Below are 10,588 nucleotides of genomic sequence, written 5' to 3' on the forward strand. Positions count from 1 at the left end.
TCCTCTCCTCTCCTCTCCTCTTCTCTTCTCTTCTCTTCTCTTCTCTTCTCTTCTCTTCTCTTTCCTATTCTTCTCTTCTCTCCTCTTCTCTTCTCTTCCCTTCTCTTTTCTTTCCTATTCTTCTCTTCTTGTCTCTTCTCTTCTCTTCTCCTCTCCTCTCCTCTCCTCTCCTCTCCACTCCTCACCTCTTTTTCTCTTCTCTTCCTTTCTCTTTTCTTTTCTTCCCTTTTATTTTCTTTTCTTTTCTTCTCTTTTTTAAGAGATGGGGTTCCTCTAAATAGCCCTGGCTGTTCTGAAACTTACTATGTAAACCAAACTGGCCTTGAATTCACAAAAACCCACCTACCTCTACCTCCAAAATACTTGGATTAAAGTTAGATGCCACCACGTGTATCACAAGACCAACTATGGTAAATATACCTATATGCTGAAAGACTACCTTAGCTTTTTGTGATCATGGTTGTATGCAGACCATAAAAATCCTAAAGACCCTAATATTGCCATGATCAAGCTTTTACCATACTGTTCTCAACACTTTGCTTTTTAAAATTCATTTAGCTCCGTGAGTCTCAACCTTTCTAATGCTGCAACCCTTTAATATAGTTCTTTATGTTGTGGTAAGCCCCAGCATTTAAATTATTTTGTTGCTACTACATAACTTTATTTTTGCTACTGTTATAAATCATAATACAAATATCTGATTTGCAGGATGTCTGATATGCATCCCCTTTGAATGGGTCGGGTGATCCCCAAAGAGTTTGCAACCCACAGGCTGAGAACCACTGGTTGAATTGATGAAGAAATGGTGTTTTGTGGGTAAGAAGTGGAACAGAGAAGTTAGTCTGCCCAAGTACACTCCTAGAAAGAAGTTCTCTGATGTCATGGTATTCATCCTTGATTCTCAACCAGAAATGCTTTTTTTTTTTTTTAACCAATTCAGATTTAATGAAAACATTATGAAATCTGTCAAGAATAGAGCTTTTTCTCTCTGAACACCATTCTAACGTAAGAACACCAAACTGACAACCTGTGGTAATTTGTGGCTCAACACTGGTCAACTTAGCAATCACAGAAATGACCTTGTCATCTCAAACACCATCACTGATAATGTTTGCTGCCAAGGCTGAATGTGAGTGTTTAGAAAATGTTAGCAGTTTTTTTGTTAGCCACCTGGTGAGTTTGACACCTTATCAATCAATACTTAGTAGCTGGTGGTGTTAATGAATGGGATTTTAAATTTGTATTAAATGAAATATGGCAATGTATGGAAGGCCTGCTTAAATAATGAATCGATATTTTCCAGAAGATTTCTATCAGGTGCTAGAGAGATAGCTTGGCAGTTATTCTTAATCACAATTCTGAGAACTGGACAAAGACATCCCATTGGTCTCCTTCTGCCACTGTTTTGAATTACAATGATCATATCACAAAGGCGCTCTTCCCTCAGTACCAGTGTGGAAGGAAGATGTTTGTGCCTTCTCTACCTACAACTCAGAGAAATTTTTTAAAAAGTCATGATTGGGTTCACCTGTGAGCTTTGAAATGTGATATACTAGTTGATTCATTTTTATTTTAAATAAACTCTCTTCTAAAGGAAGATAAGGGCTCATAACTTTCAAGCCAAAGTTAGCCATAATCCTCTATGATTATCTTCAGAAACCAGGACTCTATAGGCTTGGAAGGGCCCACAGTTCAAAGCCTCCTGGCGAGTGGGGGATGGTGTGCTAACTCCATGGGATTTCTACTTAATCTCCTTGCTTGACCTCCACAAAAAGCCAGTGGCATCTGACACCTAGGCAATACTGAAGAGATTTAGTTTGAATTGTGCTTATCAGTTAATACTGGGATAGTAGTTCTTCAAAAGGTTAAAACAACAAGAGGAATCTTTTAATGGATATAATTTAACTCAGTAACACAAAGCTTTCATTTGGAAATACGTATGAATCTAACTTATAGAGTCCTTCAAGTCTAATGGCAATTTTGTTTCCTTATACTTTATAATCTCCATAGTTTTCAATTGATCTTGTTGCTGCACACTGCTGCGTATGACTTTTGTAATGGTAGCTTCTAAGATGTGTGATGAGGGAGCCCTGGACCAGGACATGGATGTCCCCGTAGTTCCAAGTGCACAGGATGAAAAACCCACTCCAGCTGTTGGACTCTGCAGGCCGCCAGTCTCCCTTCCTTTCCTCACCCAGAGCGCCTTACATGTTTCATCTGTGGTAAACCCTGGGCCAAGAGAGGAGACTGCCTCAGGCATGTTCAGAATCCACTGTTCAAGATGACTTACTTACCCAAGGAATATGTCTGCTTATCTAAGGATGTAAGTTTATTGTAAACCTCTGTGGCCCTGTTCGGTTTAAAAGCAATAGATTGCAATCCAACATCACATGTAAAAGGTCTACTTCTTGGAGAGAAAACCATTTCTCAAAGAGTAAAAATTATGCCGTGCTACATTTATTTATTTGATGACTTACATAGAGTTTATTGCCTTGAGAGCTAAGCTAGAAATATCCTCTGGACATACCCCAGGGTGCTCTAAAAAACCTGTGTAATTCATCCTCAGCCTTTGGCTATTTCTGACATCTTCAATTTTCTTGGCTTTGGTCCTGTTACTTAATACTTGGTTCTTTTTCTAGCTGACACAAATAATATATAAACGCCCACAAACACACACAAGCTATTTGAAATCCACATTAGACCTGTGAATCGGCTCAACGAAAGCCACGTTTCATGGCATCTTGCCTCCATGCTTTTGCTGTGCCATAGATTAAATCACTAAGCATTTAGCATTAATGAGATATGTGTTCAGATTCAAACCTCTTTCTGGTAATGGTGCCAAGGTTAGGATTGAACAAGAGTTATGGCTGTGAGCTCTGGAGTTTGAACTTTTGCTCTTTCGCCTTCTGGCTGTGAGACCCAGAAAAAAACAATTTAAATTCTCTGTAACTCAGAGGCAATAATAATACCTACTTCACTGGACTGTTACGAAGATCAAAAGCAAAATATGTGCAGAAATGCATGGAGGATTGTACCTCACATACCCTGCACACGGTACAGACTCAGTCAGCATCAACTAATGGAACATGGATCAGGTCATGAACTGTGTTATATAAGACTTGATTTCCAGAATTCAAACAACGAAGCATAATTTCACATAAAATACAATTGACTGATCTTATTGACGTGAATTAACAAGTTCAACATACACATATTTCAGAAATATCAGTAAGCAGTTTTTAAATTTTCTTAAATTCATTTATTTGTTTGTTTACATCCCAAATGCTGCTCCCCCTCCAGGTCCCTCCCTCACCCAGTCCCTTCCCCCATCCCACTCCCCTTCTCCTCTAAGAGGTTGGGAACCTCCCTGGGTATCCCCCACACTCTAGCACATCATGTCTCTGACAGATTAGGCATATCATCTCTCACTGATGCCAGACAGAGCAACCATGATGACTGAGATGCCTGTCTGTGACATATGTGCCAGGGCCTGATTCCAGAACCTGTGTGTTCTTTGGTTGGTGGCTCAGATTCTCAGAGCTCTCAGGGCTCTAGGTTTGTTGACTCTGTTGGTCTTCCTGGGGAGTTCCCATCTTTAATCCTTCCCCCAACTCTTTCATAGGTGTCCCCAACCTACATCTAAGGTTTGGCTATGGGTAACCTCTTATGTTTCTGTCCACTGCTGGGTGGAGCCACTCAGAGGACAGTTCTACTGGGCTCCTGTCTGTAAGCATAACAGATCATTAATGATGTCAGGGACTGGTGTTTATCCATGGAATGGGTTATGACATGGGCTGGTTATTGCTTGACCATTCCTTCAGTCTCTGTTCCAACCCTGCATTTCTTTTAGAAAGGACAAATTTTGGGTCCAAAGTTTAGTAGGTGGGTTGATGTCCCTATCTGTATACTGGGGTCCTGCCAGGCTACATAAGGTAGCCTCTTCAGGTTTCGTGTCCCTACTGTTAGGCATCTAAGATAAGGTCACCCATGTTGACTCCTGACAGCCTCTCCTATCTCGGGTCTCTGAAACTATCTAGAGATTCTCCCCTTCCCCTCCCTACACCCTAGACAGCTGCAGATTTCCATTCAATCTCCTGGCCCACTGGACCTCTCTCCTGGCTCTACATTCCCTTCCTCTCCCCTCTTGCTCCCAGTCCCCTTCTTCCCTCAGCCTTCTTTGACTACTTTATTTCCCTTTCTAAGAATGACTCAACCATCCTTGTTTGAGCCTTCCCTCTTATTTCGCTTTTTTGTGTCTGTGGGGTGTATTATGGGTATTCTGTACTTTATGGCTAATATCCACTTATCAGTGAGTTCGTACTATGCATGTCCTTTTCGGTCTGGGTTACCTCACTCATGATGCTATTTTCTAGTTCCATCCATGTGCCTGAAGAGCCCATAATGGCTTTGCTTTTAATGGCTGTATAGTATTCCACAGTGTAAACAACCTTTTCTATTTCCATGCGTAGGTTTAGGGACATCTGGGGTATTTCCAGTTTCTGACTATTACAAATAAATCTGCAATGGACATAGCAGAACACATGTCCTTGCGGTATGGTGGAACAACTTTTGGGTATATGCCCAGGAGTGGTAAGGCTGGATCTTTTGGTAGAACTATTTCCAGTTTCTGAGAAACTGACAGGCTGATTTCCAGAGAGGTTATACAAGTTTGCATTCCTACCAGCAATGGGGGAGTGTTCCTCTTTCTCTACATCCTCACCAGCATGTACTATCCCTTGAGATTTGACCTTAGCTATTCTGCTTGGTGTAAGGTGGAATCTCAAGGTAGCTTTGATATGCATTTCTCTGATGACTAGGGACTTTGAACATTTCTTTAAGTGATTCTCAGCCATTCCAGATTCCTCTGTTGAAAATTTGTTTAGTTCTGTGCCCCATTTTTTAATTGAGTTATTTGGTTTGCAGGAGTTTAACTTCTTGAGTTCTTTATAGATTTTGGATATTATCCCTGTGTCAGATATAGGGTTAGTGAAGATCTTTTCTCAATCTGTAGGCTGCCATTTTGTCCTCTTGACAATGTCCTTTGCCTTACAGAAGCTTTTCAGTTTCATGAGAAGGTTCCATTTATCAATTGTTGATCTTAGGGCCTAAACTATTGGTGTTCTGTTCAGGAAATTGTCACCTGTACCAATGCATTCAATAGTATTACCCACTTTGTTTTCTTTTGGATTTAGTGTATCTTTTTTTATGTTGAGATCCTTGATCAACTTGAACTTGAGTTTTGTGCAGGGTGATAAACATAGATCTGCTTGCGTTCTACTACGTGGAGACATCCAGTTGGACCATTACCATTTGTTGAAGATGCTTTCTTTTTTTTTTTTTCTTTTTTTTTTTTTTCCATTGCATGGTTTTGGATTCTTTGTTGAAAATCAAGTGTCCATAGATGTGTTGTTTTGTTTCTGGAGCTTTGATTAGATTCCATTGATCAACCTGTCTATTTCTATAATACACCTTGTAGTTTATATCACTGTGGCTCTCTAATACAGCTTGAAGTCTGGGATGGTGATTATTATTGAAGTTTGGGAGGTTATATAATTGTTCAGGATTGTTTTAGCTATCCTGGGTTTTCTTCTTTTTCCATATAATGTTTAGAATTATTCTTTCAAGGTCCGTAAGGATTGTGTGGAATTCTGATGGGGATTGCATTGAATCTATAGGTTGCTTTTGGTAAGGTGGGCATTTTCCCTATGTTAATTCTACTTACCCATGAGCATGGGAGATCTTGCTATCTTCTGATATCTTCTTCAATTTCTTTCTTCAGAATCCAAAATTCTTTTCATAGAGATCTTTTACTTGCTTGGGTAGAGTTACACCTAGATATTTTATATTATTTGTGGCTACTGTAAAGGGTGTTGTTTCCCTAATTTCTTTCTCTGCCCATTTATCATTTGTATAAAGGCAGTATTTCATTGAGTTAATTTTATATACAGCCACTTTGCAGGAGTTGCTTATCAGCTATGGGAGTTTTCTGTTATAATTTTAGGAATCTTTTATGTATACTATCATATCATGCTCAAATAGTGATTCCTTGACTTCTTCCTTTCCAATTTGTATCCCCTTAATCTCTTTTTGTTACCTTATTGCTCTAGCTAGAACTTCAAGAACTATATTGAAAAAATTGGGGGAGAGTAGGCAGCCTTGTCTTGTCCTTGATTTTAATGGAATTGCTTTAAGTTTCTCTATGTTTAATTTGATGTTGGTTATTGTCTTGCTATACATTGCCTTTATTATGTTTAGGTATGTGTCCTGAATCCCTGATCTCTCCAAGACTTTTAATATGAAGGAGTGCTAAATTTTGTCAAAGGCTTTTTCAGCATCTAATGAAATGATCATCTGATTTTAGTCTTTCAGTTTCCTTATATAGTGGATTAAATTGATGGATTTTTTGTATATTGAATACTCCTGGCACACCTGGGATGAAGCCTGCTTGATTGTGGTGAATAATGTTTTTGATGTATTCTTGGAATCGGTTTGCAACAATTTTATTGAATATTTTTACATCAATGTTTATAATTGCAATTGGTCTGAAATTCTCTTTCTTTGTTAAATCTTTGTGTGGTTTAGGTATCAGCGTGACTAGAGCAGTGTTCTTTCTGTTTCTATTTTGTGGAATGGTTTGAGGGGTGTTGTTGTTTGCTCTTTTTTGAATGTCTAGTAGAATTCTGCACTAGAACCATCTGGCCCTGGGCTTTTGTTGCTGTTGCTGCTGTTTTTGTTGTTGTTGTTATTTTGGGGAGACTTTTAATGGCTGCTTCTATGTCCTTAGAGGTTAGGGGACTGTTTCGATGGTTTACCTGCCCTCCGTTTAACTTTGCTATGTGGCAGCTATCTAGAAATTAGTCCATTTCAATTAGATTTTCCAGTTTTTTGAAGTACAGGATTTTGAAGTAAGCCTAGCCTTGAAGGGCTGAGCCATCCGTCCAGCCCCACTGGTTTTTCTTTAGGTGCAGCCTGTTTGTTTTCTTCCTGTTTCCATGTCTCTCTCATCCTGCTTCTGAAAGTGAATTCACTAGAAAGAACCTTGCCACCTAAGAAACATTAGCTCCCTTCCTGCCCCATGCCAAGAGAGGGCCATAAACTAGATGGGAGAGCTATCTAGAAAGAAGAAAAACAGTGTTGTCCCTGTTAAATAATGATCAGAACAAAGACATGCAAATGACATCTGGGATTAACCTACTCCAAAGGAAACACTATTTACCAAGTGAGATCATTTAAGTTGCCACAGAACACTTGATCACTTTTGCTTATAGATCTGAAATGTCCCTAGGTGCCTGTGTGTTAAAGATTTGGTCCCCAGGCTGTGGCTCTGCTGAGAGGTAGGTGCAACCACGTCACAGGCCTTCATGCTGGAGGATAGAGTGAGGCCCAAACTCCTTCATCTTTTTCCTGACTGTGAGACAAGTATTCTTTCTCTGATGTTTGCTTCTATCATAGACAGACAAAGAGCAACAAGGCCACAGAATCACAGATTAGAATCTCTGAACTGTGGATGAAGCTGAATGCTTTCTCCCTCCAAATTGATTTTCCTGTTTTTTGTTTGTTTGTTTGATTGTTTTGTTTTTGTTGTTTTTGTTGAAATGGAATTATACGTATCACAGTTTTAAAGTAATTTTGGAAAATAAATAAGCATCTGCCATAAAAACCAGCTAGGACAGACACTTGCCAAATTGAGTTGCCTTGAGCCTGCTTTCATATCATTTAGCAGCTCTGAAAACTGGCTACCCAATGAGGCGTTAATGTAACAATTTCAGTTAAAGTTGTTTAGGTCCCCAATCCTGATGCTACCCTGGTGTGTAAAAAGGTCCTACTATCCTCAATAAGCTTTGTGTCCCTGACCTTGTACAAAGATGACAGGTTCCTGCTGCCCAAAGGAACATTTTCACAAGGGTCTATCATGGAGTGTAGTTCATCTTTTCTCCAATATCCTGACTTCCAGAGACTCTCAGGAAGTTTATGTTGTTGTTCATCGTCTGTGGAGAAGCTGGCTTCCTCAAAATGTAAGTTTCCTTTTGAAAAAAAAAAAAACTTAGCCAAGATGCCTAACACTGGGGATATGGAACCTGAATAGACTACCTCCTATAGCCAGGTAGGACCCCCAATGGAGAGATAAGGACACCAACTCACCCACTAAACTTGACCTGAAATTTGTCCTGACTAATGGAAATGTAGGGACAATGATGGAGCAGAGACTGAAGGAATGGCCAACCAATAACTGGCCCAACTTAAAATTCATCCCATGAGAAAGAACCAATCCTTGGCATTATTACTGAAACTCTGTTTAGCTTATAAACAAGAGCCTAGCATAACTGCCCTCTGAGAGTCTCTATCCAGCATCTGGCAGAAACAGACACAGATGCCCAAAGCTAAACACTGGACGGAAGTCGGGACTCTTATGGAAGAGTTGAGAGAAGGATTGGAGGTCCTGAAGGAGATGGGAACCCCACAGGAGGACCAACCTAACCTGAACGTCTAGGGCTGTCAGAGACTGAGCCACCAACCAAAATACACACACAGGCTGGAATGAAGCCCCTAGCACATATGCAACAGATGTGCAGCTCAGTTTCCACATTGGCCCCCAACAACTGGAGCAGAGGATCTCTCTAAATCTGTAGCCTGACTGTAGTATCTGCTCCCCAATAGGGCTGCCTTGTCTGGCCTCAGTGGTAGAGGATGCCTCTAATGTGGCAGCAGCTTAATAAACCAGCGTAGGGAATACCAAGGGGAGCCTTACCCTCTCAGAGGCGAAGGGGGGAAATGGAGGGAAGGTCTGGTTGAGAGGAGTAGGGGATGTTGTTTGGAATGCAAATCAATCAATTAATTAAGCAATAAAAAAGAAAATAGTAATCATGAACATTGATAATTAGTACTGCTGACGTTCAAGTATAATTCTTACGATGACTTTCATCTTCAAATGTGTCTTAGTTTGGATGAAAACTAGTTACCATAGTTACATAGCACTGTTTGCTCTTCTGTATCATTTCCATACAGTCACTTGTTTAGTTTTTCCTATCAGTAAGTTAGTTGCTGTTGTTATTCCAACCTACCATTGGAGAATCCAAGACTCAGAGTGATTAATCGCCTCTGACCATACATAAATACATTAATTGAAAGGATATAAGTTGAAACAAAATGTCTGCTTCTATACATCTAGAATCTTAACCCTGTACTCTTTTACAGCCCATGGAGCTTGGCCTTATTTTCTCCACCTTGGTATTTTTTATTGGATGCTTCAGTAAGGAGAAAAATTTGGGGGCATTAGCTAGTACCTGAACTCCAGATCACACTTGTTCAGATGCACGGATACTTCCACCTAAACCTTCCAGAACGGGTTGACTGGATAGAGAATGGCAGACAGTTGACAAGCAGAAGATGAAAGGACTGCTCAGGCACTCATCAGGCCCCACAGTAGGAAGTCAGTCTATGTGGAAAATGCCTGGAAAAAAAATTAGAGGAGAGAGTTTTAGAATTTGGATATGGAAGAACTGCGCTACCAAGGAAAATGACAGACTTTCGTGTTTGCGTAAAGATTATAGTGTTTGAGCATGGAGAGTACTCACTGCAAGAGGATACTTTGTAAAAGCTCCCGCTCGGGATGCTAGAAGCCAAAGCCATACTTCTCAGTCGCTGCCAAGATCCACCCAAATGTTTCAGGTCTAAGATATTCAGTCACTTACCCTGCCATAGAAAGATAGATTCGCATCCAGGGACCTGGTGAGAAGACATTTCAGTTTCTTTAAACTGGGTCCAAGGAAGTGTGAGTGCTGTTTTGTTCTACTACAAGTCTTATCTTAAGCACTCCAGCTCACATTTCCAGACTGTCTTAAAGAAGTTTCCAATGTATGTAAATGGCATGGAGTCCTCTGGCTGTTTTCTCTGCACAACATTATATCATCTCTCTCATCCCAGGACACCATGAAATTCAGAGTGTCCCTAGTTAAAAATAAGCAAAGGCCCACAGTTATGCTTCAAATAGTCTAAAATTAATAGATTTTGGTACATATTGTTTTTATGTTGACTTTAAAAACATAGTTTTACAGAATATATTTTTTAAAAATCTGTATGATTTTTTTCCTTCCCAGAATCACTACAGTTACTGTAATAATTTGTAAGCATATATTGCTGAGTTTGGATTCCAACATACTCTCAAGTTTTGGACCTCACAATTCCCTTTCAACATTGCTGTGTGACATGTTGAGGGTCCCCAAGACCAAATACAGGTTTGATGATTTGCTAGAAGGGCTCACAGGATTCGGTTGCGTAGTCACGATCATGGCTTATGATTTATTATTGAAAAGGGATGCAAACAAAATCAGCAAAAGGAAAGGCATGTTGGGGCGAGGCTGGAGGAAACAAAGTCATGAGCTTCCAAGTTCCTGTCCCAGCGGATACACACAGGTTATACCTCATTCCCTCAGCAGTAAGTTGTGATAAATGTCAAATCTCTTCCAGGCAAGCCTATTAGAAACCCAGAGCTAAGGCTTTTACAAGGACTAGTTATGTAGATACCTTCTGCCGGGCATGAACACACATGTCAGACTCCCAGGAGGAGAGCAGGTGTTCTGCATAAGCC

This window comes from Mus pahari, chromosome 4, assembly GCF_900095145.1.
Source record: "Mus pahari chromosome 4, PAHARI_EIJ_v1.1, whole genome shotgun sequence".
Taxonomy (NCBI): Eukaryota; Metazoa; Chordata; class Mammalia; order Rodentia; family Muridae; genus Mus; species Mus pahari.